Here is a 25,405-nt window from a genome sequence, read left to right on the forward strand (position 1 = left end):
CTAATTGTAGGTCACATTCCACCCGTCTGACTGTGAGACTTTATTTGTGTTTCTGGACTCCAGCTGTGGACTGTATGGAAGGAAATGATGAGGCGACCGGGATAAGGTTGTGATGACATTTAAATTAGATTTTTTTATTGTAAAAACATCATATACCAGCAAGACTCTATGCAATTATACTGTACGTACAGTACAAAAAGAATAATAATTCTGGGTTTAATGCCCCTTTTTGAATCGGTGAATATGAGCTAAACCCCAGTGCATGACCCTCACCAAACTGCCATATTTGCACAGCTGGAATCCAGCCTTTTTGTTTGCTTAGGACAAATAAGTCTATGTGGCCGATCGCCATTTTGGTGCCATGTAGTTGCCGGACGCCATTTTGGAGGCTGACACCACAGGCATGTCATTCCATTGTACAGACAGCTAGAGACGAATTAGGTTCCGGCTGCACTACCCTGATTGGTAAAGCTCGTAGTCAACACTGCAGTCTCCTTCACCGTTTTTCATTTAAACCGTGTGTCTTGCGTGTAAAGCTGTTTTACTTTATAAAACTGCAGTTTCACATGTGTCAAAGTACAAACACATGATTTTATTCCTACTCAGCTGCTGGGCTGAGTATAGACTCATGTTGTGGCTCATGTTTTAAGCTTGTGTAGATGAAGACAATTTTCCTCCAAATTAGTGAAGACAATGAGAATCACCACCATTTTAGACCTGATGTTTTCACCCAGCAGCAACATCAGGCGACACTGTTATATACACGTTGCTGTTCCTCTAAAAGGCTCTAAAACCCACAGCAGCCTGGTCTTTATCCTTGTCTGCAGCTCTTCGGGGAGCCTCTCACTCCGACAAGCTGATTAAGTTGCGTTTTTCTTGACCAATGGAGTGCAGCGACAGACAATTAGGACGTGGATGTGCTGCTCCCTGTGGTTGTTATTTCTCAGGCCCAGAAGGACCTCTGGGAAAGACTTGTGGAGGGAGGTGAGGGAGGAGGGAGGGTGGCGGGGGGGTGATAGCCTGCCCAGCATGCTGCTCATCACAGTGCGTTTGATGTATTGCCTGCCACCTCCTTCCTCTCCTCCCCCTCGCTCAGTCATACTCAGCCATCCATATATTAAGCACCAGCATCCACTGGATGTGATTCAGGGAGGTAAACCCCCCTCCCCCATCCTTCTGCAGCTTTCCATCTGTCCGTCCTCACATCTCCTCCTCCTCCTCTCAGTCTTCCCGCCACCTGCTCCTAAGCAGATCAGCAGGTAGATGAGCACACCTGCAGGTCTGAGGGTTAGAGGTTCCTTCTGCAGGAAAATGAACATCAAACGGCGCATGGAGTCTCCTGTTGGACACGGTGGCATGTCCTGTATGACATGTGACAGGACGAATTGAAGTGCACTTTAAAGTGGATAACAGAAAGACAGAGCTGATTTCCTGGGAAATTAGAGCTTTTATCAGCCTGGTTGATAGTTTCCAAACTTAGTGTGGTTTCTTATCTCAGCTCCTTTATTCACTTCTTCTCTTGCATCAATTTGACATCTGTAAGTTGTGCCTGGTACCATGGCACCAAGCAGACAGCTACGTGTTATCATGGGACGTGATTTTCCACCAAGTCAGTTTCACAAATCATTCTGCACTGCAGGATTTTTCCCGGTGAAGTCTAAGTGGTGTTATTGTTAAGCTGAACAACAACAGTGGCTTTAGAATGCTGCACAATGATCCCCACTGCTGCAGCCGCCTACGGAAGCATCCTCAGCACAATATTAGGTGGCGTCCGGGTCGACTTAATGCAATAAAACACAGCCCTCTCATTTATTTACATGGAAACACAGTTGGATTCTCTGAAATGTGATGACACGTTGTGAGGCAACTATAACTCGAGCACCATGTTTCAACAGTTTGCCTCGTGATTGCCACAACAAAAGACCAAATGTTACTACTATGCAAAGGTACTAAGGTGACAACCAAGTGTACCAAACCACTGCGGAGTCTTTTAGTATCTAATAGTGCTCAACTTTATTTATACAGGTCTAATTCACAACAAAGTCATCTCAAGACTATACAAGCATGTAGAGGAAACCCAACAAATCACCCTCATAAGTACTGAGGCAACATTGGACGGGAAAAAACTCCCTTTAAGGAAAGAAAGCTCCAACAGAACCAGGTTCAGGGTGGGCGGCCCTCTGCCCTGACCGGTTCCAGTGAGTGGAAGGTGGAGAGAGAATCGGATAAACCTTTAAACCCGTGAATCCTCCTGGATCAGTCTGGGTATCTTAGATACAGTATTTTAGGCTAAATGTTCCCATCGGCAGAGGTCTGATTTGATCCGAGATAACAGTTTAATTGAGCGCACAAGCTTAAAATAACCACGAACAAGGCCTAGCGTCTAGTACAGAGCACAATAGCGGACAATTTCGCTTAATTTACCTCTTTTCTTGTGGACAATACCGAGTGGAATGATTTTGAGGGGAAGCAGCCGGGTGCACTCACTCCTACAACGTGCACAATGATGCTCCATTCAAGATGCCAATGTCCATGTGCACAAAGCCTAAAAATACCGTTATAAAAACAGTGTAGCTGTCATTTTAAAGCGTCCAGAAAAGAAACTCTGTGTACCTACATGTGTTTGGACTGGGCTTCTGCTGAAACTCACTCTCTCTTCTCACAGGAAGGAAGAAAGTGTAAAGGCAAGTGTGAGGAAATTGGGAAAACAGCTGCCAACACATTTCAGCCTTCATCATCAGAGCTTCACAGCTGCAGTTGACTCTCTACACTGGATTTCCCCAACACACATTTGCACTTGAAAAGAGATCCAAATATTCAAAATAACTCCTTGAGGGTGCTTCTGATTTAATGCGTGATGGAGGCTTTACTCAAATTTTGTCATGTGGCCTAATTTAGAATCTCCTGAAAGTCAAAGGAACGATGGATGTGTCTCTGTGATTTATCCATCTTTGGCTTTGGTCCTGGTTCAACAAGCATTTTAGTGTGTTTGTTCTGAATGAGGCAGACCACTCCTACTAAATGGTGTCATTCTACTTTTTCAAGATATTAAAATAAACAGAAAGACACAGCTCTTTGATGGATCTTAGATGGAAAAGTGGACCTGAAGGTGACTGGAGACAGGTTTGAGTCAGATATAAAATCCTCACGTCAATGAGCCTGATCTGTCATCATAAGAACTACAACAGCAATGACAAACATAAACTCCAGCTGGTCACTTGTGACTCATAAAGTGGATTTTCAAACTGGACTAATTTGGGGTTATCTGTGTTCATCACTAGTATTGATGGGCCAGAGAGACGAGATCTTTTTTAACAGAAGAATGTAACAATTCTTTTTCAATGCTGAACATTGTAGCTTTAAATTGAACTTTAAAAGTTAATCGTGGTGATAAAGAAGAACTCGCAGTTTTCACCTCTTTATTTTGGTACAGTTAACACTAATTTGGCATTTTAGGTTAAAGACGCCGCATCTCTCGCTCTAACCTTCACTAAAGACCATATGTCATTTGTTTTAGGAGAAATGTTCACTCATCGGATGGTGTTTGTCATTTCCTACCATGCAGCATAATATGGGACTTTTACTATGGTGAGGGAGAAAGTGTTGCTTTGGTAACTTGATAACTTATGAACATGCAAAACACACAAGAGAGCTTTGGGTTGTTGCAGTGGTTTGAGGGTTTTTTCAAACTTTATAATTGAAAACTATTTTCCTGCAGTGTAACGAGCCATGTGACTGTTCACCACTGCAGTACTGCTGGCGAGAAACAGAAAGCTGCACACGTATCTGAGGGCTCTGCAGGGAAACTCTCTGACTGCTGCTTTCACAAATAAAATAAAACACCTTTAGCTCGTCAACCTAATGGCCGTGTCCTCGTGATGAAGAGGAGTCGTTCGGCCCCACAGGGACACGTCCATTGATTTCTATGTGTCTTCACAGCTCCTTACCTCAGCATGAAGAGTCTTCACCAAGGCCAGCAGAGATGACAAGGAGGAGGTGGGTGGAGCGGGCACAGTACAGCCAGAGCCTTGGGAAATCAGACCGTAATTAAAAGGTCAATGACCCTCCCAGCAGATGCTAATCAGGAGAGGAGAGTAAAGCAGAAAATGAAGCGAGAGAATGGAGAACAAATGGAAGAGGCAGAGAAGCAAAATAAAAGAAGTTTCATGTAAACGGGGGAAATTAGATGAAAAAAAAAAAGATGACCAAGAAGCAGAAGGTAAAAAAAAATGATCAAACATCTACAGTGGGAAAAGGAAAGCAAGAAAATAACAAAGGGATGAACGATACAAATCTAATAGAACACTGGAGCTAAGAAGTTGGAAAAGAAAGTGAAATAATGGAAAATACATCGTTGGAAAAAAGAGTAAAGGAGAAAAAAGAAGCAAAAGGAGTTCGCAGATAAGAAATACACGAGATACAAGCGAGGAAGAAGCAGGTTAAAAGTCTGAGAGACCTGAGGAGAGAAATTAAGATGGAAGTGAGAGCTGGAAAGAGATAAAGGAAAAGGAAAGGAAATGAGAAAAGGAAGGGAGTAAGTGAGAGGGGAGAGGAGTCATTATTGAGGAGACCAAAGTCAATGTGATAGTGTGCAGTGTGTTGACCCCAGCAGACAATTTCTCAGCTCTCTGTCAACTGCAGCGCTCCTGGCACAAAATTAACGGCCTCTTCATAAAAAACCAATGGTTCTACAGAAGAAAAATAAAGCTGTAACAGGAATATGTGGTCTAGGCTTTAACGCAAAGTCTCAGGGGCTGAGCTGCAGCATCATTTAGACCCAAACGTGTCAGTAAAGACAACAAATCTATAAGTGTGAGCAGTTCAGCAGGGCCCCGACTTTTCAGGTCTGCATTAGCTCTTTTTATGCAGAATCCGCAGTGGACACCAACATTCATCACAGCTTTAAACGTTTTCTTTAAAAATCCAACAAATAAAGGACTGTGTGTGCTTTGACCATCTGTACCTCCGTGACAAGTGAGCACATGAATATCCTGTCGAAATCACCATGGCAGCAAGTTTTAATCAAAAATACAAAAGACGTTTGTAATTATCTTTGGTGCTCGTGTTGGAAGGATCTTCTTTAAAACCGGAAACTGTTTCATTGCAAAAATTGATTCACATACAAATACCTGTAAGTCTTAAATATCAGCTTTTGGATAGTCCTCCCAAACCCGGGTCTACAATTAGACCGGGGTCAGTGGCTGAACCATGCCACACAGGGCATAGCAACACTAGCCAACCTGCTAAACGTTGGTGTATTTCAGCAGTGGTGGGTACCAGAGTCACTCCCACTAGTCAGAACTGCCTTAGATAACACAGCAAACAATAACACAGCCATAGGAAAACTCAGCTAAGATGCTGCAGCTCCAAAGTAAAGAGTAAACAGGTCCATATTTAGGAGCCATTACTGTAAAGGTGCAGCCTCCTTTAAGCTTCAGCAACTCATCAGCGCTATCTGCACAGAATGGCTGCTACCATATTCAGCCAAGAACACCAAGCATGTAGTCTTGATGCGGTTGTGTTCAGTGGTCCTCTATATTTTGATAGGTTGTAAATCTAGTTCAAGAAGTTTTAAACGTGCCAACATTAACTTCATCTAACGAATCTTGGTGTCCACGTGAGTATGTTTACAGTACTAAACACAAAGTGAGGGGTTGTTGGATACGTTAAAAAGTAAGAAGAAGAACCAAATCGATAAAATGGATGATGTCATATCGGGACATTGAAGCCTTTGCCCACAAAGTCACTTTTTACACGAATAGCTCAACTGCAATATCAACTCAGTAGCACACAGAATGCAGACAGGTCACTTCAGAGCACAGCATAATATATATTCAGTCCAGACGCCTTTTCACTCTGACAGGAGGAATAAAAGTCGAGGGGAAGCAGTGGACAGATCAAAGCACGTCTTCTTTCACTCAGTGTTACGCCCTCTGCTTCCTCTCCCAATGGAGCAGCGACCCGCTGGTGTCGTGACTCTAATCTCCTCCACATGTCTGACTCCTCCACACTATGCCAGCCCTAATTGGCCATTACAGCATCCTGGTGTCAGCCTTAACATAACCCGGGCTGAACTTTTAGCCTTGCAGATTAACCAACATTAGCCTTTCATTGAAATCGGCAGGCAGACACCGCTGGGACGGTAAAGTGTCCCTGTGTGTCTACAGTTCCCCGACGATGTGGTGACACTGCAGACACCAACGAGGGAAGACGGAGGCAGAGAATGTGAATTAGGTTCAGGCGACGCGTCACACAGCAGATAAGACTGTTAACCTTCATCCCATTCGTGTGTTATGATGCTATCGAACAATGAGTTTTAATACGTTATCACACCCATGGTTATGTTTCAGTTGGTGAGACGTGTGGTAAATTGGAAACATCAAGCTGTCGTACTAAATCTGACAGTAGCAGGGAGGAGTGGATGGGTGGGTGACAACCCACGGGAAACAAACTGGTTTCTCTTGTTTCAAGCATTGTTGTTTCCAGCGTTTGACCCCAACCACACTCTGTTCCAAACCCATTTTCTCACCTAAACCCAGCTATAAGACAACAGTTATTTAAAACAGAACAAATTTACCAACAAACACTTGTTACCCAGTGGATGAACTCCTGTCTGGGCTACGAGAGGGATGATCCATTTCGGGCAGGCTTTTGAAAACACCATTTAGAACATTGTACAATTTACTTAAAAGTATTTAATTGTACTTTTAAAACTTCAGTTTCATTGATCCAAAAGAAAAGTGGTTTAAAATGTTACTTAAAGTTTCTTTGCTTTAATTGAGCTTTTACCTGCTCAAATTAACAGCTGATCCCACACTGTCACCTGATGCACTGCTTATTTCCATGTCAATAACACCGGGGGCAGGGGGGGGGGGGGGGGACAAACAACAACAACATGCCCCTGAATACACTCCATTAACTTTGAACAGGACTGTGACTCAAAGCAGCTGATTTGCAATTTAGCAGTAGTTGAGGGCCAACAGCAGCTACATTCATTGGCAACAGCGTGAACACAGCCAATACACACCACAGGCTTCTCTTGCAGCCTAGCAACAATGTACCTGATTGGACTAATTACACACCATTTTACTGTTGTGTTCAGACCACCGGGCCTGAATTAATGCACAACTTAACAGCTTTCTTTTACTTTGAAAATCATATCTAAGGACTTTTAGCAGGTTGGAATTTGTTGAGAAACACATTGAGTGACGCTTTCTCAGCTTCTGATGCTTCCAGCTGAATCATCTCTCATTTATGATTCAGATATTCTGTTAGCTCAGCATCAAAGAGTGGGTTTCAGAGCGGAAAATGTCTTCAACACTACAAACACAGAGTAAACAAAACCCACAGATTTTCTAACACCATGTTTGGGCATCGATCTTCAGCGACAGGCAGCGACAAATTATTCATCGACGTTCAAATGTTAATGCTGCTCAACAGGAAGTCCAAAGCATATTTACTCAATTTAACTTCCTCTTTGTGAGGATCAGTTTGACTTAGCTGCCTTCAATGCACAGCTAATAAATTCAATTCAGTATGAAAGTGGCAAATTTTTCTATTTTTCCAAAGCAGAGACAAACAACATAATATGGTAAACTCAAAACGTGAGTGAGCAAAGGAGTGTTTCCGGGGGGGTGGGGGGGGTTCAAAATGTCGCAACAAATGAAGTTTAATCAGAACACCTGCAGCTCTCAAACCAAAAAGCTTTTCCACCACTTTGGGTGAATTTCCTGGAGAGCTGCTGGCCACAACGGTTCAGTGATGCATGCTGGGATAATGGCAAACACAAGCAACATCGCAACAGCAGAAAAACTTTATTCAAACTGCACAATCCTCCAAGATTTTCAGCTTTATTTATTTTTTACTAGCATGATGATATAACCTGTTATCACAGTTAGGTGACCTGCTCAAGGACACGTAGCCAGGAGGGACCTGAAATAATATTTTTCTTGGGCGTCGACAAGTGAAAATAGCTGTGTGTGTTGATATTGAACCACCTGACTGTCTCAGTAATAACAGACACCTCCTTGTTTAACACCCACACCCTTTGATTTCTATGCAACACTGCACACTGACAGTTTCCTGACATGTTGTTGCATAAGGTTTTGTCATTGACCTGTTTTCCAATATCAGCTCCAAGGAGAGCAGCATTTTTATCACATCCCAGCGACTGCACCCTGACTACTTACTCTGTCTATGATGTCACCTCATCTAGAATAGTTCTCAGAGAAATTTGGGTTGAGCACTAAGCTTTTGGTTTGTCACACAGTCTTTTGAAATGCCACCGTGTGAAGACAGCTTAACAAATCTTTTTCAGTTGCTGCCCGAAGCACAAATTTTGCATTGTTTCATAATGTGACCGCTGTGTCTTTTTATTTTATTTATTTTTTTATCTATTATATTGCAGCACTATACCAACACTCTGTGAGTTGCAGTTTAACATGCATGTCTGTCCAGACTCAAAGCTAATCAGTTCATCTATGTTCCCAGTAAATACTGGTGCCAAATGTAGTGAATTTTCCTTCAGGGGTTCTTGTGCCATCGCATACAGATGTTCAGCCAACATAATGAAATTGCTTTTCATAATCCTGGAGATGACAAACAAACATATTTAATATAACATTACAGTCTTAAAACAAAACAAAAAAAAAATGGGAAGAATGTGAGGTCACACCTCCAAAATATTAAAGTCTAAGTGGACGTTTGTGGCAAATTTGAAACAAATTCTCAAGCAACTTCTGAGACATCGCATTCAATGAGACAGATGTTGCAGCCTTGTAAGACATTGGACCTGCACCACCTGCTTTAAAAAACTTCTATCAATATGCTGGTATTGATAGATACCTTGATTTTGATGACAATTCCTGAATGATGTTTTTTTAAATACCAATTTCATTCAATCCAAAAACTAAAAACATGACATCATCCTGTCTTTGGTTTTATTTTTATCTTTTTACTAAATAAGAAATGCAACTTTCTAGTTTCTACTGACATATCACCAGATTTGAAGTGGGGCCATGGCTGATGTACCTCCTGAAGCCCAGCTAACTTCTTTCTCTTAGGTTTTGAAATGTGTTACTGAATGATAAGCAGTTTGGGTGTTGGAATAAAAATTGTGAAGTTTGGTTTCTCTAAGCTCCACTGCAGAATGTGAGACACAACCTTGACTTTACCCACAGAAACAGCCGCATTAAAAACCAATGGGCTGCAGAGACAAACACAGACTGTTCTCTAACCTGGACATCAATTGTAATACACTACGTCAAAAAACAAGGCGGCAGATCAGAGACGCGTCCTCTGAAGCCTCTCCTGCCGAGCCTCCGCGGGACGACGCTCGCCATGCAAGTGACAAATTAAATAGAGACGAGATTGTTAATGATGTCTCCCAGCGAGAAGCAGCACTCGCACACGTCCTGCTGCTCTCAGTGTGTGTGTGGGTGAGAGACAGAGGTGTGTACAGCACTGAATATGTCTGTGTTTATACCCGTCCTCGTTTCCCTCCTCTGATGTGGCTGACAACGTAATAATGACCATAAAACTTCATAATCACTCAAAATGTATTAAAGCGTCGTGGAGAGAAATGTAACAAGTCTTTAATGTGCTTAAATAAACTGGTGCTTAATTTTCATTTTCTAATGATGTTACAACATTAAGAAGCAATTCATTAAATTAACATGGCCTAATAGAATTTTTGACGTACTCAGATGGATTTTTCATTACATTGGGTTTCTCTTTTGGAGTTGTGTCTGCAGCTCTGTCTCATCTTTTCTCCTGGCACAGTGTCACACTGAACCACTTCCTCTTTCTGTCTCTCTCTGCGACCCACTGTGCTGCAGCACTGAACCTCAACCATCCTGTTTGTCTTCTGTGGGCCCTCAGGGACCAACAGTGACACCGTCATGTACTGTGGCCCCGGCCACAGAATTAAAGAAGAAAAATAAAAAACCCACAAAACGAGAAAGAGAAATCCAAAGCAGTGCAGATATTCTGCAGAGGATTGTAGCTAACTCTGCAGCAGCAAAGAGCTTTTAGCCCGTTTTTAGCTCCCGCTTCCCGTTTGGCTTTGTCATCAACCTAATGTTCAGCAAACAGCAGACAGCTATATGCAAGATGGTGAAGTAGTGGATCATTTTGCAGCTAACGAGCCGCTATTTCCCTCAGGAGTTGGTTCATCAGGTGGACAAAAACATGACATCTGGATGTTTAAATAAGCTGCACTTTACAAACATGTAGCCACAAGAAATCTAAGATAACCTCCATTCGCTGACTGTTACTTGGCTCTTGATATGAGTCTGTTACTTAATATTTTCCAGGACTCGAACACAACACAATTTGTATCCTATTTATGAATGAAATCCATTTGATATGTTTTTCAAACAGTAAAGACCTGACTGATGGCTCATCCTTGGATTAAATTGCTTTGTTTTTCTTCTTTGTTGCTCTTAGACCGACTGTAGGATCCTGCCTCAAACGCTGTGCACGGCGCTAACCAACCTCTACCAACTCAACGGTGAATGAATTGCGATGCTATATTGCAAAACTAACGTCCTGCAATCAGTAACTGTATGAATGTGTCAGATGTGTTGTCCACCAGCTGCAAATGTGCCTCTTCCCAAGAAAGTGGCAGAAAGCCAAATTCATCCTGACAAAAGACACAGTAACGCACACGACAAACTTCAACAGGCTGGAACTGCCTTTCTGACCCCAGACATCCACCGCACATCCGTCCTCTGCCTGAGCACAGCTGGGGGACAACAGGGATGTGCAGCAATGTGTGTATGAGTGTTTGTGTGGTGTCATCAGTTATCCACTGTCCACTTATACAAATCAGCATTAACAGTGCTAACAGCGTGTTTGAGCCTTGTTACTGGTCTGACACAGATTTAGTCTAATGATGTGTAGATATTAAAAGAATTGATGTTTTATGGTGTGTGTGCGTGTGTGTGTTCGCTCGCTTTCATTGTTCTTTCCATGTGCTGCAGAAAAGTAGCCAACAGTGCTGCAACGCTTCACTGAACAACACTGAACAAGCAGCTCAGTGAGTGTGTGTGTGTGTGTGTGTGTGTGTGTGTGTGTGTGTAATTTATCACTGGCCTGCTTCAGTAATAATTATGAGAATACATTTTACAAATAACAGCATTCATACAAACTATTCAAACTGTAAAAATTAAGAAAATGCAATGATTCCCAAACTGTTTAAAACCATTTATCAACTGTAAATATAACAAAGTCGACATTTCAAATGTTAAAACTGAAAATTGTGATGCATTTCTGGAATTTTTTTGCATTTGTATTTTGATGCCAACAAGGCTCCTCAAAAGAATTGGGACAGGGAAACAAAAGACCTGTCAGAGGAGCTGAGAATTAGGAAGAAGGAATGTTGAAATATTCCGTGTTCAGCATGATGAGAGTAACAAACAAAATGTTTAAATAAAATTGTTTTGTTTCAAAATGAAATATATAATTTTTGTGCTGTCACAATGACGTGAGCCTCTTTTTATTTAGATTTTGCACACTGTCCCAACTTCACTGCAAACGGGGTTTATACCACTAATTTTATGGCTCTGTGTGCTGGTTTAGAGCCGTTCTCTGAAAGCCCACCATCCATCCCAACCACAGCCTTATGCCTCTAATTAAATCATTCATAAAAAAAAGCTTTAATGGCGCCTCTACAACATAATGGGGAAACAGTTTAGTCAAAGATAAACATAATTTCTAAGAGACAGAGTTGAGGGAACGGACTGTTAATTTGCCAAAACTCAGACTACAGCTGAGTCCTCTGCACTAACACGTTGTGGTGTAGCAAAATACCCACAATCCCCCGGGAGACTATGGTCACAATCTGCTGATACTTTCTATGACTTAAAGCACAAATGTGATGACTGACCTGTGACATACTGGGGAGTCAATTATTTAATTGTATTTATGTGGAAATATATGAGTTTTTCCTGCAACTTGAAAGTCAGTGGAGACTCTGCAGCATCAACAATCACAGCTCATTCTTCACTGCTAGTTAACATTGATTGTTCTGAAACAATTACCTGAAAACCTGAAAGAGCAGTTTCAGAGTCCTTTTAAAGAACCAAACTGCCCGTTTTCGACATGGAAGCCGGCTCAATACAAATTGAGTAGCCTTTGTTTTATTGTTGACCATTTTTCCAAATCATCCCATCAAGTTGCGTTTATTTGTATTTTTTTGCTTCGTTCCTTCTTTGTCTCCTGCGTTTCCTAATAAGGAACATGTTCTCAGCGATTGCTGATTTGCACGGCTCTGCAGAGTGATTTTCATGGTAAACATGGAAACGTGGCCAAAAAACTGCCTGGATGAAAGAGGATTACTTGCATATTACTTGCAAGTCCGCATAACTTGCCGGTGCTTTTATTTTCTTTTTACTTTTAGACATTTAAACTCAATTTGATGCAAAATTTACAGATTAAACTCAAATCCCTGAGCTTTAAACAGTGACCTACCACTACGTGATTGCATGAACTGAGCACAGGTGTTTCATTCTACTGAAATGCATTTCGTATTTACTAAATATCTCACTGTGAGATCTTTTGTCCAGCTTAAAAACCAAAACAAGCAGGGCACAGAGCCTAGATCCCTTTGAAACTACATTTTACAGTTCATTGATTTCTGAAGCGTTTAATGAATTCATTAACCTTTGTAGAATCGATGATGAATTGACTGATCACTTCCACCTCTAGCATCTCTTCTGTGAGCTTGTTTCTTTGTCTCGTTAATGCCCCACGATGTCCACGTGCCTTAGGGTGAGTCAACAGTTCGAACTGCTACAGAAACACAATGTAGAGCACAAACTTAACACAGAAAACAAGCTTCTTCAAAGAAATCTGGATGTTACTGAGCTGCAGCTGCTTTATTTGACGCTCCATATTCTGAAGTCTCTTCATTTCCATCTGCCTTCATACCTGAAGTGCTCTCAAGAGGCAGAATCGATAAAAGATCAGAGCTTTCAGGAGGATTTGAAGCCTTTCCAGAAAAGGTCAGGACATCCATATTTACTGATGTGAGCAGAGGCAGCGGTCCCGCAGAGCTCTCGCTGCAGACAAACAGATTTATACATCTACAGGTGCATAATGTTCATGCACTAATGTTCACGGGCACACAGTTTGATTGATGTCTCTATCATTGGGTGGTGATGGGGTTCCTGTGGAAATGGATATGGCTTCATACAGAGGAGACAACTGCAAACAAATCTATCAACGTGTGGAACATCTTCCCCCTGCTGCAGGGCTGTTTGTTAATGCTGCTGCTGTTGGGGAGATGAACAGTATATGGAATTCATTTTAACATTTAAATTATGGAGCTTAGTTCACCGTACATTCATATCTCCTCCAGCTTTATGGTATCAGAAGGTAAAGTAGCTAAAGTACTGCATGACAGATTATGGGTTTGGGGAATGTAGCTCTGTTATTTTACTACAAGACATTTGTGCATGGAGAGAAAATGTGGTCACTGCACAGCTAAAACTGTTCTCATGCACTAATGGTTTTACAACAGGACGTGAACCAGGATCAAATTCAAACTCGTTTGTCCACTTCCCCAAACATCCCCCTACTGTACATTTGGTCACGATGACCCTTGTATATAAGGCCAATACATAATCCTGACACATATGAAGATCATTTCTAGGAGTTTGCCGTTTACTGTTTCCAATGGCTTTCAACGGTTATTTCTGTCTACAGGGGGAAACTATAGACAACTAGAATCTACCTGCTGGTATACAAGGACTGCTAGAGGATGCTAGTGGATACTGAGAACAACTGTTCAGCATGGACAGCCAATGCCTACTGGTCTTTGCAGTTAGATAGTGACAACTTTTATTTTCCAATTAGGAAAACCACAAAAATGTTCCTGAGTCTTCTAAACCAAACCAAAAGTAGTAGGTACTGGTGGTTACTGGGCACAACACTTTGATACAGATGTATTAAATATGTGTATATACATTCAGAAAAACTGCAGATATCAGGTTTAGGTTAACAGTTTAAATGTATCGTGTGTGTTACAGAATAAAAAGTAACACAACGAGTGGAAAACATAAACTGTTTAACTCAGCAATTTACAGAGAATGTGAATAAGTAAAGATGTATATACAGTAGTGCGAGTATAGAAATGCCAAATCGGCTCTGGTGAGAATAAAATATAGTTACAATCTATTAGGTGTCACAGTAGACGCAACGAGGCCAGTTTGGAGAACAATAACTACGATTTGCTGCAAAGAGTCTTTACCAGTGGGCAGTGGGAGTCACAGCATCATCCTGCCATTTCACAGCTCCTGCTGCACTGAGCTGATCAATCAATGTATGTCCATGTCCTGCAGGAGTCAAACTTCAGATTAAATTAATCTGTAGGAATAATTCAAACCAAGTTGTTTGTATCACAAACAGATCAACATCCACCTTATTTTGCCTTCTTTTCTTCTCCGGTCTGAACTTTGACCTTTAATCCAATGCGATTAACACAGGCGCACAAAATCAAATGGAATTTTAGTCTCATAACAGAAACAATCAGCGTCGGAACAACCCACAAGCACTGCACAGACAACGGGAAGACCTGCTGTAGCATGAAGGTTTCCACCGTAGGTTATTCTTCTCTACCAGAATGAAGGTTCCCAGTCGGACCAGTCTTTCAAACTGGTCTATAAAAGAAATTGTTCATCTTTTGCCTCCAAAACAACAGAAAGAAAGATAAAGGTCAGTCTGACCCTTTCAAAAACCTGCTTAATGAAGAGGTTTTCACACAAAAACTACTAGAATAATTATTGATAATACAAATACTGATCCTAGATTGGAGCAACAACTACAAATATGCCATAAAGAAAAATCTCTACTTACTTTTATCCTGTTTAAAAAACTAAAACACTTTATCCTGATGCCAAACTGCTTCATGCATCAATGTTTTTAAAAAGTGCATTATGAAAATATACAATTTGATGTTTAACACTTTCATAGTCCAACAAGTGTTGACGTTGAAAAGCTAATTTTGTTATGATCCCAGCAGCTCGAATTCTTCATTAAATGAGAGAAGAAAACAGGAAGTAAATGTAATGAGAGCTTTCAACACTACACCTGCCTCTAAGTAGCACTTTGGTGTTGTTGAAAAAGACCCTTTCTGCTCGACTTCTACTCAGTTTTCTTTTCATCACGCTTGAATTGTGGATTTAAATGCTGCTTTATATGCCGTGATAGGAGTTTGCGTGATTTCTTTTCCAGGATAATTCCAGTGTGAACATCGCAGCCAGCAGGATATCAATACAGCTCGCTCAATTATCGACGCAATGCAGCGTGCAGCCCAGACAGTCACTGAGGAGGTTTGACACCCCCCCCCCCCCCCCCCCCCCCCCCCCCCCCCATATCTACTGAGCTCTCTCCACCTCCAGTTTGTGCAGGAATAGGCATGGAGGAAAAATGATGGAAGCTCCATTATTGTTATCTTCCTCCACCGTTACTTACTGCAGGTAATAGGGTCCCCAGACAGAAGCTCTTTAGGAGCCACAGCTGATTGTGGCGTCTAATAGAGCTGGGATGGATGTGGCCGAGTTTAAAGGCGGAAACGTTCAAAGTCGCCCGATGATAGTGTGTTTAATAGCTGAAGGATACAGCCTATAAGCTTTATAGGAATGTTCCCATTTCACCCAGATTTGCTTTAAATATATTTCTGCAGAGTTGCAGCCACATGTGGCTGAATCACTGGAGACCGATGAAACCAAACTTAAGGCAGATTTTAGCTGCCTGTCTATGGTAAAGCCTTTTAATTGTGAATGTGAGTAGGCTTTTGTAGGAAACTTAATCAGCAGAAGGGTTCAAATCTGACGCAGCAGAGTTTTCAAATTAAAGTGCTATTTTATTATGGAGAAGGTGGTTGGGGTGGATGGTTGGTGTATAATACACAAGACTATACCACGGACCGAAATCCATCTCCAGAGTGTGTTGTTGGGCAAGAAAATCAGTTTAAGCTTTAAGGGTTAGTTTAAGTGCAGACCATTGGAATTCTACTGTGAGAGCACTGCAGGGGAAATCAGCAACACCCTGATTTGTCATTTTGTCATTTTATTCATCATCTGAATGTGTTTGACAGTGATAATGTGCCTTGATATACTAAGGAGAGAAGATGCCATTTCCTTAGAGGCCCAGACGGTTTCCCACCTGCAGATGAAAAAAAACCTGTGCACCCACCTTCTCCACCCGAGCAATCAGCGTTTACTTTTCTTTCCTCCTGTTTGTGTCTTCATATTAATGTCTCTGCATCTTCGTGGCCTTGTTTACTCATCTGTTTTGCACTTGGTTTTGCACTGCTTTAATGATACATGTAAAAATCACTGGCCCCAGAGAAACAGAACATCATCTGCTGTGAACATATGTTGCTAAAACCTACAGCACAATGAGAGAAGAGAGGACAACTCCCAATGTTCGCGTATGATTATAAATAAGCCACAGCTTCGGCCGACCAGCTCGTATTAACACAAGTTCAAGCGGATCACATTTGATTTTCTGCACAAACACAGCTATTTTTCCTCAGAATCTGGCTTTAAGAACAGGCTGCATATAGAAACACACAGTGCTCCGATAATCAACCAGTCAAGTGCTGCAGGAGCTTGTCTCAACACACACTCGGCCGAATTTTCACATCTAAATTCAAATCACATGCAGACTTGGAGTTCATCACTGTGCTTCAAACACACACACACACGAATATTTGCTCATATGCCCACATTCATACTGTATAGACAAACACACCCAGGGATGCACCGGCTGAATAAAGCCTTATTGATTCCCTCTTCCTTCACAGGGACTTTACTTCTGAGGCTCATACTGTTCATCAGAAATGGGAAAAAAAAAAAAAAAAGAAGATTGAATGCAGGGAGTGTGGTGCCGGACCAAACGCCCACAGTGACGCACTCCGACACGCACTGAGGAGAGAAAGAGGAGGAGCAGGAAGTGAGGGACACAGACTTAGGATGCAGGAGAGAGTCAGGAGGAAAGGGTGAAGAGAGAGGAGGGGGAGAGGGAAAGAACAGGGGGGGTGATGGAGGCACAGAGTAACGCTGGACTATGGAGGGTAGATAAACAAAATGAAACACCTGTAATCTGCAGGGGAGAGGAATCATTTTAACACTAGCTGCTGTGGTCGGTCAGTTTAATCCCATCCAGAGTGTTTGAGAGTCATTTCTCACCGACATCCCACCAATAATTACAGACGCAGTGACCTCCTGTGTTTCTCTAAACTCTCCGATCCTCCTGTTATTACAATGTTTTTTAACAGCATGAAGAGATAAAGTTTCCTGAACTAGCAGCTGCACCCACCCCCCTCCGGCCGGCCTCTTTTTTTTACCACATACTGAACACACAGACGTGCTCATGTCAACCTTCTGTTCAGCACAATGTTTTTCTTCAAATAGTGAGGAAATATTTAACTTTTATTTAAATAGCAGAGAATGTCCTGCTACAAAACAGCCAAAGGAGACTCAAACATCTCGCAGCTGTAATGAATAGAAATACCATCACTTTCAATAAAAGATCCTGCTGAAAGGATAGACCTACAAATTACCCAGATAATTTTGGAGAAGTTTAGAATAACAGCACTGCAGTCCTTCTCCAATGCTAAACTAATGGACTTTCGTTGCCTAAATGCAGCACAGGACTGTGGCATTAAACTGAGCTCTGGGACGTAACAGTCCTGTGCTTTATATGCTGCTCATTCTCCGCAGTCGGCTCATCACAAGTCGATTTCCATTACTAAATCTAGAGTTATATAATGCAACTTTTAGGAGCCATATGCCACAGAGATGGAAGATATTCAGTGGGTGTCATGTGCAAAATTAAATTAAACTAAGACAACACGCACCCACACTGACAGCAGCTGAATGGCAAACAAAACAGGAAGTAAAGCTACCAAACATATTAAACAGAAAGTTTCCCTAATGAGAAAGTATGTGAGGCCTCGGTGGAAATCGAAACTTTATTCAAATGTGAAAAGTATCATAGCTCCTTTTCAAAATAACGTCTCCACTGCACGAGTTGAACTTGTAGTGTTTAAGAACTCTTAGTCACTGTGATATCACAGTTTGATTAAGATGAATTATCTTAGGAAATAACTAAAGAGCTACTTTAATCTTGTTGAAAAAAAATTGAACACAGACAATAATCAAACCACAGTTTTTTTTTTCCTCTGACATCGAACAGAGTTGACGGCCAAAAACACTTCCAGTCATAAAAAACATAAAAAGAAAATATACGGTTCAGCGTGATGGATGATGCCTCTACTGCAAGTTTCGAGTCTCTGTGGATTGATTTTCATAAAAATAAATTCATTAATTAAACCAAGAGCTACCCAGGAAGAATAAAAATCAATGAAAGAACTAATGGTATGATTGAGGAACTCTGCTTCTCCTTAGAGAAATTCAGCTCTGTCATTTGCTCCTGTTAAAGGTCCTGCAATATTACAATAAGAAGAGTACAACATCCCTTCTAATGTTTTTTTTTTCACAAAGACAAGTGTTCAGATGTTTTTTGGCTTTTGCTAGCAGTTCCACCTGCCTCACTAACATCACGCTCAGCCTCAAGCTTCAAACCATTTCAGTCCTTCTGGTAAAACTACGATAACAGGTGAGCAGGTGCACTGAAGTTGTGTTTGGTGTAGCTGACCTGCTAAATCAGTGCGGTGATTCATTAGTCACACACGCACACAGGTGGAAGCAGCTGCCTCTACCAGCATCATGCTTTTCCCTAACGCCGTGCTCATACCAACATTTCTGCAGCCCACTCCTGCACCAGAACCTCATCCCGATGTTTTCCGTATTGTTGGATCAGATTATTTGGAGCTGCTTAAAGTGGAGACGGACTGGCAGCCTTCAGATTAAGCTGCAAGCAACCCAGATGTTTTGTGTGCCTCAAGCCAACCAAGTGGTCTTTGTGCATAAAACCTGAGAAGGTTGTAGTTCTGTGTTTATCAGGAAAATCATGATGTTGATACTGTAGGTAGTAGGTCCTACTGAGCCATTGTTAGGGACTGATAACAGATAACGGCCCAGTGAATGGGGTGAAGACATCTGGTAGTAGCCAGTATCTGCTTCACTTCCTGTCTTTTCCTTTTCACAGCAGCATGATATAAATGAATGTCACCTGCCTGATTCTGCTCCAAACACTCCTCAAGGCAAACAAGTAATGCATGCAATTTGCCGTTAACAGTTTTTTGATTCGGCACCTCAACAAGATAAATGTGTGTGGTTTTATTTACAGCTCACTGTGCCAAAATAGCAATGCCATTTCCTCCAGTTTTCAAGGGCAAAGACAGCAACTCAAACAAGTGCACAGAGGCCAGAGTTATTGGAAATGACTCAAGAAAACATTTTAAAAAGTAAAGACTGTGGTGGGTAGAAATGTCAGAGCCAGAAATAAAAAGAACAATGCTCATAAGTGGACTTGCACCAGCACTGTAGATATAATGAGGGAGGGAAGATGGGGGGGAAGAAAAGGGTGAGGAGGCCCACAGGTTGCTGGAGGGAAAAAAGGTGAGAATGCAGAGTGGAAATAAAAAGGAATTGAAGTACTCACTGAAAGAAGATGACGACACCAGGAGCCGATCTCAGAAGATTCCTTTGGATGATGGAAGCCAGGTTAATCTCAGAGGGTCTGGGACAGGTGTGCAGAGCACGGTATAGGATCCACAAGGAGAGCCGGGGTATAACGCTCCAGGAGAAGATGAAATTTAAAAAGACGAAGAAAAGCTTTGGGGACAGTCGGTGGGGTCCCTCAGGCACCAAGAGGGTGGCAGAGGAAATAACGCCTCTGCTCTGTTCTCTCAAGATTTAGTCTCGTCGCTCTTTATTTTTCCATCTGTCTGCATCCTTCTGTTTTCATCTCACGCTTGATATGGGAATAGTGGAGGCAACGGGGACACGTCCACACTGTGAGCAACAACAATGTGAAGGAAGGACGTAAGAGATGTAAGGGAACAGACCAGGGAAACAGGGAGAAGTGTCCTCCAGACTGGGTAAATCTGTTTGGGCTTGACTAAAAGCACAGATGCTAGTGTGTCCTTGTTCTCGTCCCCTCAAAAAAGAAAGATTTTGTTTGTGGACAAGATGACGGAAAAAAAAAATACAAATCACAAGGCCAAAGAAAGAAACTCAATTACACACAGACAGAGATAATGGTGTGTATCGGTGGCACCTGCTCTGCCTCCTCTTTCTCTTCCTGTCTGCTTTTCCACCTGACTGCCAAGATTAAGGCATATAATCAAATTCTCTTAATTGGCCCCAAAGATGGCGACTGGCCAACAGGCTCTCTTCCTGCTCCCTTCCTGTACTTTGCTCGCCTGCAGAGTGCAGGGAATGACAATGAGCCCCAGGCAGTGGGAACGCCTGTCAGTCAAGACTCGGGGCTCTTACAGTGGACTCTACCTGCTGACTCACAACTAGTTGTTATCTTTGCTGCGTGCCGCCGCCCTGATCTCGCCATATCCTCTTTGCTGCCCCAACCTCGCCTCCCTCCTATTGATCGACCAGAATGACGGATGGATTTCCTTCCTTCCTCTTTCCACCTCTCGTTTTGCCACCTTTTTGATCCCTCGCCTGTTTTCTTCTTCTTCTTCTTCCCCCTATTGCCTCTTTGTGTTTCTATCTAATCTTCCCTGCTCTTCCTGTGTTTAATCCCCATCTAGATATGCTGTTGCTAATTGGTTTCAGGTGTCTGGCAGCAGCAGGAAAGCCGGGTGGGGAGAGGGGTGCCAGGGAAGATTTCACGCCACCGTCGCCATTAATTAAAAAGATGATTACTCAGAGTACAAAGATTAAAGATGAAAATAGGAAGCGCCCAGGCTGATAATAACCTGGTAGCACTTTACAACTCTTCACTCAGCTTATTGGTCGTGTGCGTGTTCATATCCAGCAGCTCTTAGCTTGTTAAAAATGGCCGCCTGTGAGTGTTTCTGGGATGTGGCTACATGTTAGCACGTCTCCCCCTGTGATTCAACAAAAAGAAGTTTTTGATTTGTCCTTTTGTTCATGTTACATCACGTCCACTGTATCAAGGCTGGAGTTTTGTTCAGTTATTTATATTTTCTTTCTTTACAGGACCCAAACAGGATCCAGGAAAAGGAAAATCCTCCCACAAACTCCCACGCTCCTCCGTGACTTGTAAACCATTAAAAACGCCCTGAATCCTTGTCTTTGTTGCTCTTTCCCTGTTCTGCGCACTCAGTGCAGGAGCTGAGGACCACCGAGCCTTTGAACAGATGCAGTTGCCATGACACCTCTGAGGAGGATGCGTTGATTGGCTGATGGTCTGCAGGTGACTAATGGGTACTGAGCAGTCAGCAGGGGTCACCCAGAGAGCTCACACGCGTGGCATTCGGGGAAATGAGGTGTGCTGGCACCACAGTGAGGAGAATCCTGTAATGAGAAGATATTTATTTTTTATTTTGTGAGAATGGGATGCAGATTACTCAGTTTTACAGATAAAGGCAACAACAAAGAGGATTATGGGAGTTCCTGGAGCGTAAAAAGAAGCCCACACTACAAAAGCCAAAATGAAGTTGACAAGTGCAGACACAACCCGAGTCGATAAAAGCATTTAGATGACACGAGGAAGAACATGGTGGGAAACAAACAATCAGAACAGAACAAGAAGACGCATAAATCCAAAAGGAAAATGAGGTCTCAAGGGAAGCGGGACGACTAACGAGGATTCTGAGAGAGGAAACACGTGTTCAGGATGTACAAACAGAAGAAATATTCAAAAGGTATGAGGGTTCAGTTAAAGTACTTTTGAAGTAATTTGACCACTTTATGTACTGACAGCTGCTTTATCCACAATAATGCATCAGCTCATTTCATTCTGTTTGAACAATCAGCATCTTTAAAGTGACTGAAGCTGTCAGACACATGTCACGACGTCTAATATCTACGTCCTTCTGGACTGAAGAGAAGTAAAAGTAACATAAAATGGATATATTCAAAACCTGTACTTCAGTTGAGTACTTCTGCAAATATTATTAAGTACTTTAGTTACTTCTACCTTTGAGTATTTAGATCTAACTACAGTTCAATTCTTCAATTGCAACAGGTAAACGCCACAACGGCAGCGAGAGGCCGTGTGCCGCATCCCAAAAATTAAAAGATTAAGATTTTACAATTTTAGTGGCCATGTTTGATTTTTTTCCAATACGAATTTTTATAAATTAACTGTTAATTCCCACCCACATCTCAGTCCCCACACAGTATTTACCTTCAGTCTATCCGGGACCTTGCTCTAATTTATCCATCAGCATATGTTCGGTCTTTGCTTCTGTGTCTTTTATTCAGAGACTCCATCAATAATGAGGTTGTTCCTTTGAGTCTCTGATGTTGCAGTTTGTTAAAAGATAAATGTGCACATAAAAGAGATGCACTTAAAACCAGCTGCATGGTCTTTTGAGTCTTTTGTTGAAGTCCTCTAAATCCTTGTGTGTTTGTTTTTGTTACTGCCAGTACATCTTTCATAATGCTTAAAGATTAGTGAAATCCATGAATTATTGAATAAAGGATTTGAAATGTATTTCGTGTTGCTCAGTTAAATCTTTGAAAACAGATTTCTGCTGATTAAGGAACTCAGACAATCTATAGTCCTCCTGATTGGCATTTCTTTTCAGGCCCACGAGAGAGGAAAGGCTGTGTTACCAGATTTCAGGAGAGTAATTGGAAGCAGAACGTACAGGCTGATGCACTTGAGTGTTCTTGTTGCAGGTGAGCCGAAGCAGGATCCACAAGTAGTGTGGAAGCTGTTCACCGCTTCAGATTTGCAGAGAAAAATCTGGCAGATATTGTTTTAAAACTCATGAAGCTGACATGCAAAATTCTGCCTACGTTCAGGTCCGACTGCAGACCATTCATTTGCATATTTATTAGGACATGAAAGTGAGTCCTCACTCCGGCTGCTCGATGTACACTCATGTTTTCTACCTCAAAGCACTTTCCACTGCTCATTCACCCATTCGCACTCACAATCACACACACTCAAGGACACTTACACATGTGACCAGAGGAGCCGGGAATTGAACCAGCAACTGGGTGGATTGGTGGACGACCGCTCTACCTCCGGCGCCACGGTCACCTCCAAATACAGTTGTTGACATGTTTGGAACACTCGGAGCAGTGGGGGTTACAGAGTGGGGGTGTCTTGTTTGATAGGCTCATCATTCAGGAGAGAGAAAATGTTGCTGAAGCTGAATCATTAATCTTTTAAGATTGTGGTCAGTTTTGCTGTGTTTATCCTCGTGTTTACAGACTGAAGAAAAGTTGGTGTCAGTGGACGGGAGGTTGAGTTGAGTGATCTGCCTGGGTACCAGAGTAATCTTGGGATCTACACTGTGTGTTCAGCTACAGTGACGACCATGGGTTAACTGCATATCTGATTGGAGATTGGATGAGGGAAAAAAAGGGGGGACACTATGTGGAGACATAATAGCAACAAAAAGTATTTAAAAAATGAACAATTAGCGAGACAGTATGTGACCTGCTGATTTAACACTGTTCATCTACAGGAACACAGCCTCCAACTCACCAACAGATGGAAGCCGACAGCATCGTGTCAACGCCACATCTTTGCAAACTGAAGTATCATTATTGGCTTTAATGATGCAACAGAGTTTGAGTTAACTACAAAACTGCCAAAAAGTCATATAGACTGAAATCTAAAAAAAAAAAATGTTCATTATCTTCATCTGTTGCAAGTAACAGAGAAAAAGAACAGTTACAGTGATCTGAAGTCACCAAATCTAGCAAAGAAAAATTGAACGATTGCTGAGAAACTACAGTGTGAGAAGTAATTATACTGAACTTTGTTTCTGCAAACCTGCTTTGAAAAGCATTGTCATCCTGTTTGAAATGAATGCAATTAGTGGGATTTGATATCAGCCAATAACCTGGACAGAAATGATCATTAATGGCCAAACACACAGGAAATACTGAGCTCTAAGAAAGAAAAAAAGAGAAATAACTCAGAGTGAGCTGACTCACACTGGCAGCTCAGCACTGAAGGAAAATATGCTGTTTTATTGCTGCACAGCAACTTTTTGCATAATATCACCTGTAGCATGTGCTGTGCTCTACGACGGCCACATCCACTAACAGGAAATGTCAAAGTGACGCAGCCTGCGAACAAGCTTCCACTGACTGGATCTGGACGTTTTAGAGGTTCTGCAGCTCAGTAGATTTGAGCAGACCAACACTACGTGCACTGCATGTTGTTCTCCAAGTAGTTTTTACCAACCACATTGTTGCACTTTGCATAAAGACAGGTCCTGTTCACAGGGCTATTATTAATTATGAGCATTTATTGGACGTGATGGGATCTAATGAGAACCAGTATTGGTTCCTAAAGGCAACAAAAACACACATGAGAGGTTCAACGATGCAATAAAGATTCATTACTGGTTATTTGCAGATTAAGTGACATTTTAAGACATTTAGGTTAAAATAAAGACATTTAAAGTGTCTAAACATATGTCAGGCTGTAGCTATCAAAATGGTCACATTTCGGGTACATATGACTAACACTGAGGTCAAAATAACATCTGATGCACGTCGTGTTGAAACCGACGTGGAAACGTTACGAGATCTGTCTCAATGTCCTGGTAATAGAAAACAGTGCAAAAGAGGCTTTAGAGTCACAACTAAAGAGTCTTTGGACTGTGGGAGGAAACTGGTGGAGGTGCAGGAAGAACAGTGGAAAAAAGCACCTGGCTAATGACCAAATGTACCACAGAATATGTAATGTGCTACAAACCAGCCCTCAAACAAAGGAACCAACAACACACAGTCCACAAACAGAAAAAAAAATAAAATAAAATATAACATAAAATATCACAACAGTAACTGCAACTTAAAAAAAATGCAGAAAATCTTTTGCCGACACAACGGGAGCAATACAGAGGAGGGGGATGGTAAAATGCTGATAACAGTCAGAGGAAAGAGTGAGAAGCAAAATGAATGACAACAGTTCACGTAGTTTCAGTGTTAAACACGCCTTCACTCACATTGAACTTTTATCTTCTATTTCTAGTTTGAGTCCTACATATAAATGAATGTCATCAAACCTTCCATTACAATCTATCTCTACTTCTAGCTAAAAAATGCCTCCAGATAAGATAGTGTGGAGGAACCTTCAGTTCAGATTATGTGTTCTCGTTGCTCACACTATGGAGTTTGTAATCATGGTCAAGCTGCTTTTCTAGGTTTGCTCCAGATGACATAATCTGAACTCCTTCTGATGATGAGTTTTTCAGCTAGAAGCAGAGAAATATTTTCATATAGGGAAGTTTTAAAAGCATCGATGTACATTTTAAAAACTGGGGAAGTCGCCCTTTTTATAGGTAAATACTATAACACAGTTTATATCTTGGATA

At 41.8% G+C, this 25,405-nt stretch overlaps 1 protein-coding gene across 4 annotated transcripts in view; it reads right to left on the reverse strand.

The window, feature by feature from the left end:
* LOC137128091 (glutamate receptor ionotropic, kainate 5-like) overlaps window positions 1-25,405 on the reverse strand; it is a 161,444-nt gene that overhangs the window by 126,156 nt on the left and 9,883 nt on the right. For all 4 annotated transcript variants that reach the window (XM_067505916.1, XM_067505824.1, XM_067506079.1 and 1 more), the window contains exon 2: window positions 19,576-21,413. The gene's annotated coding sequence lies outside the window, so the exon portion shown is untranslated. The remainder of the gene's footprint in view (window positions 1-19,575; window positions 21,414-25,405) is intronic.

The sequence above is a fragment of the Channa argus genome, chromosome 1, assembly GCF_033026475.1.
Source record: "Channa argus isolate prfri chromosome 1, Channa argus male v1.0, whole genome shotgun sequence".
NCBI classification, from domain to species: Eukaryota; Metazoa; Chordata; class Actinopteri; order Anabantiformes; family Channidae; genus Channa; species Channa argus.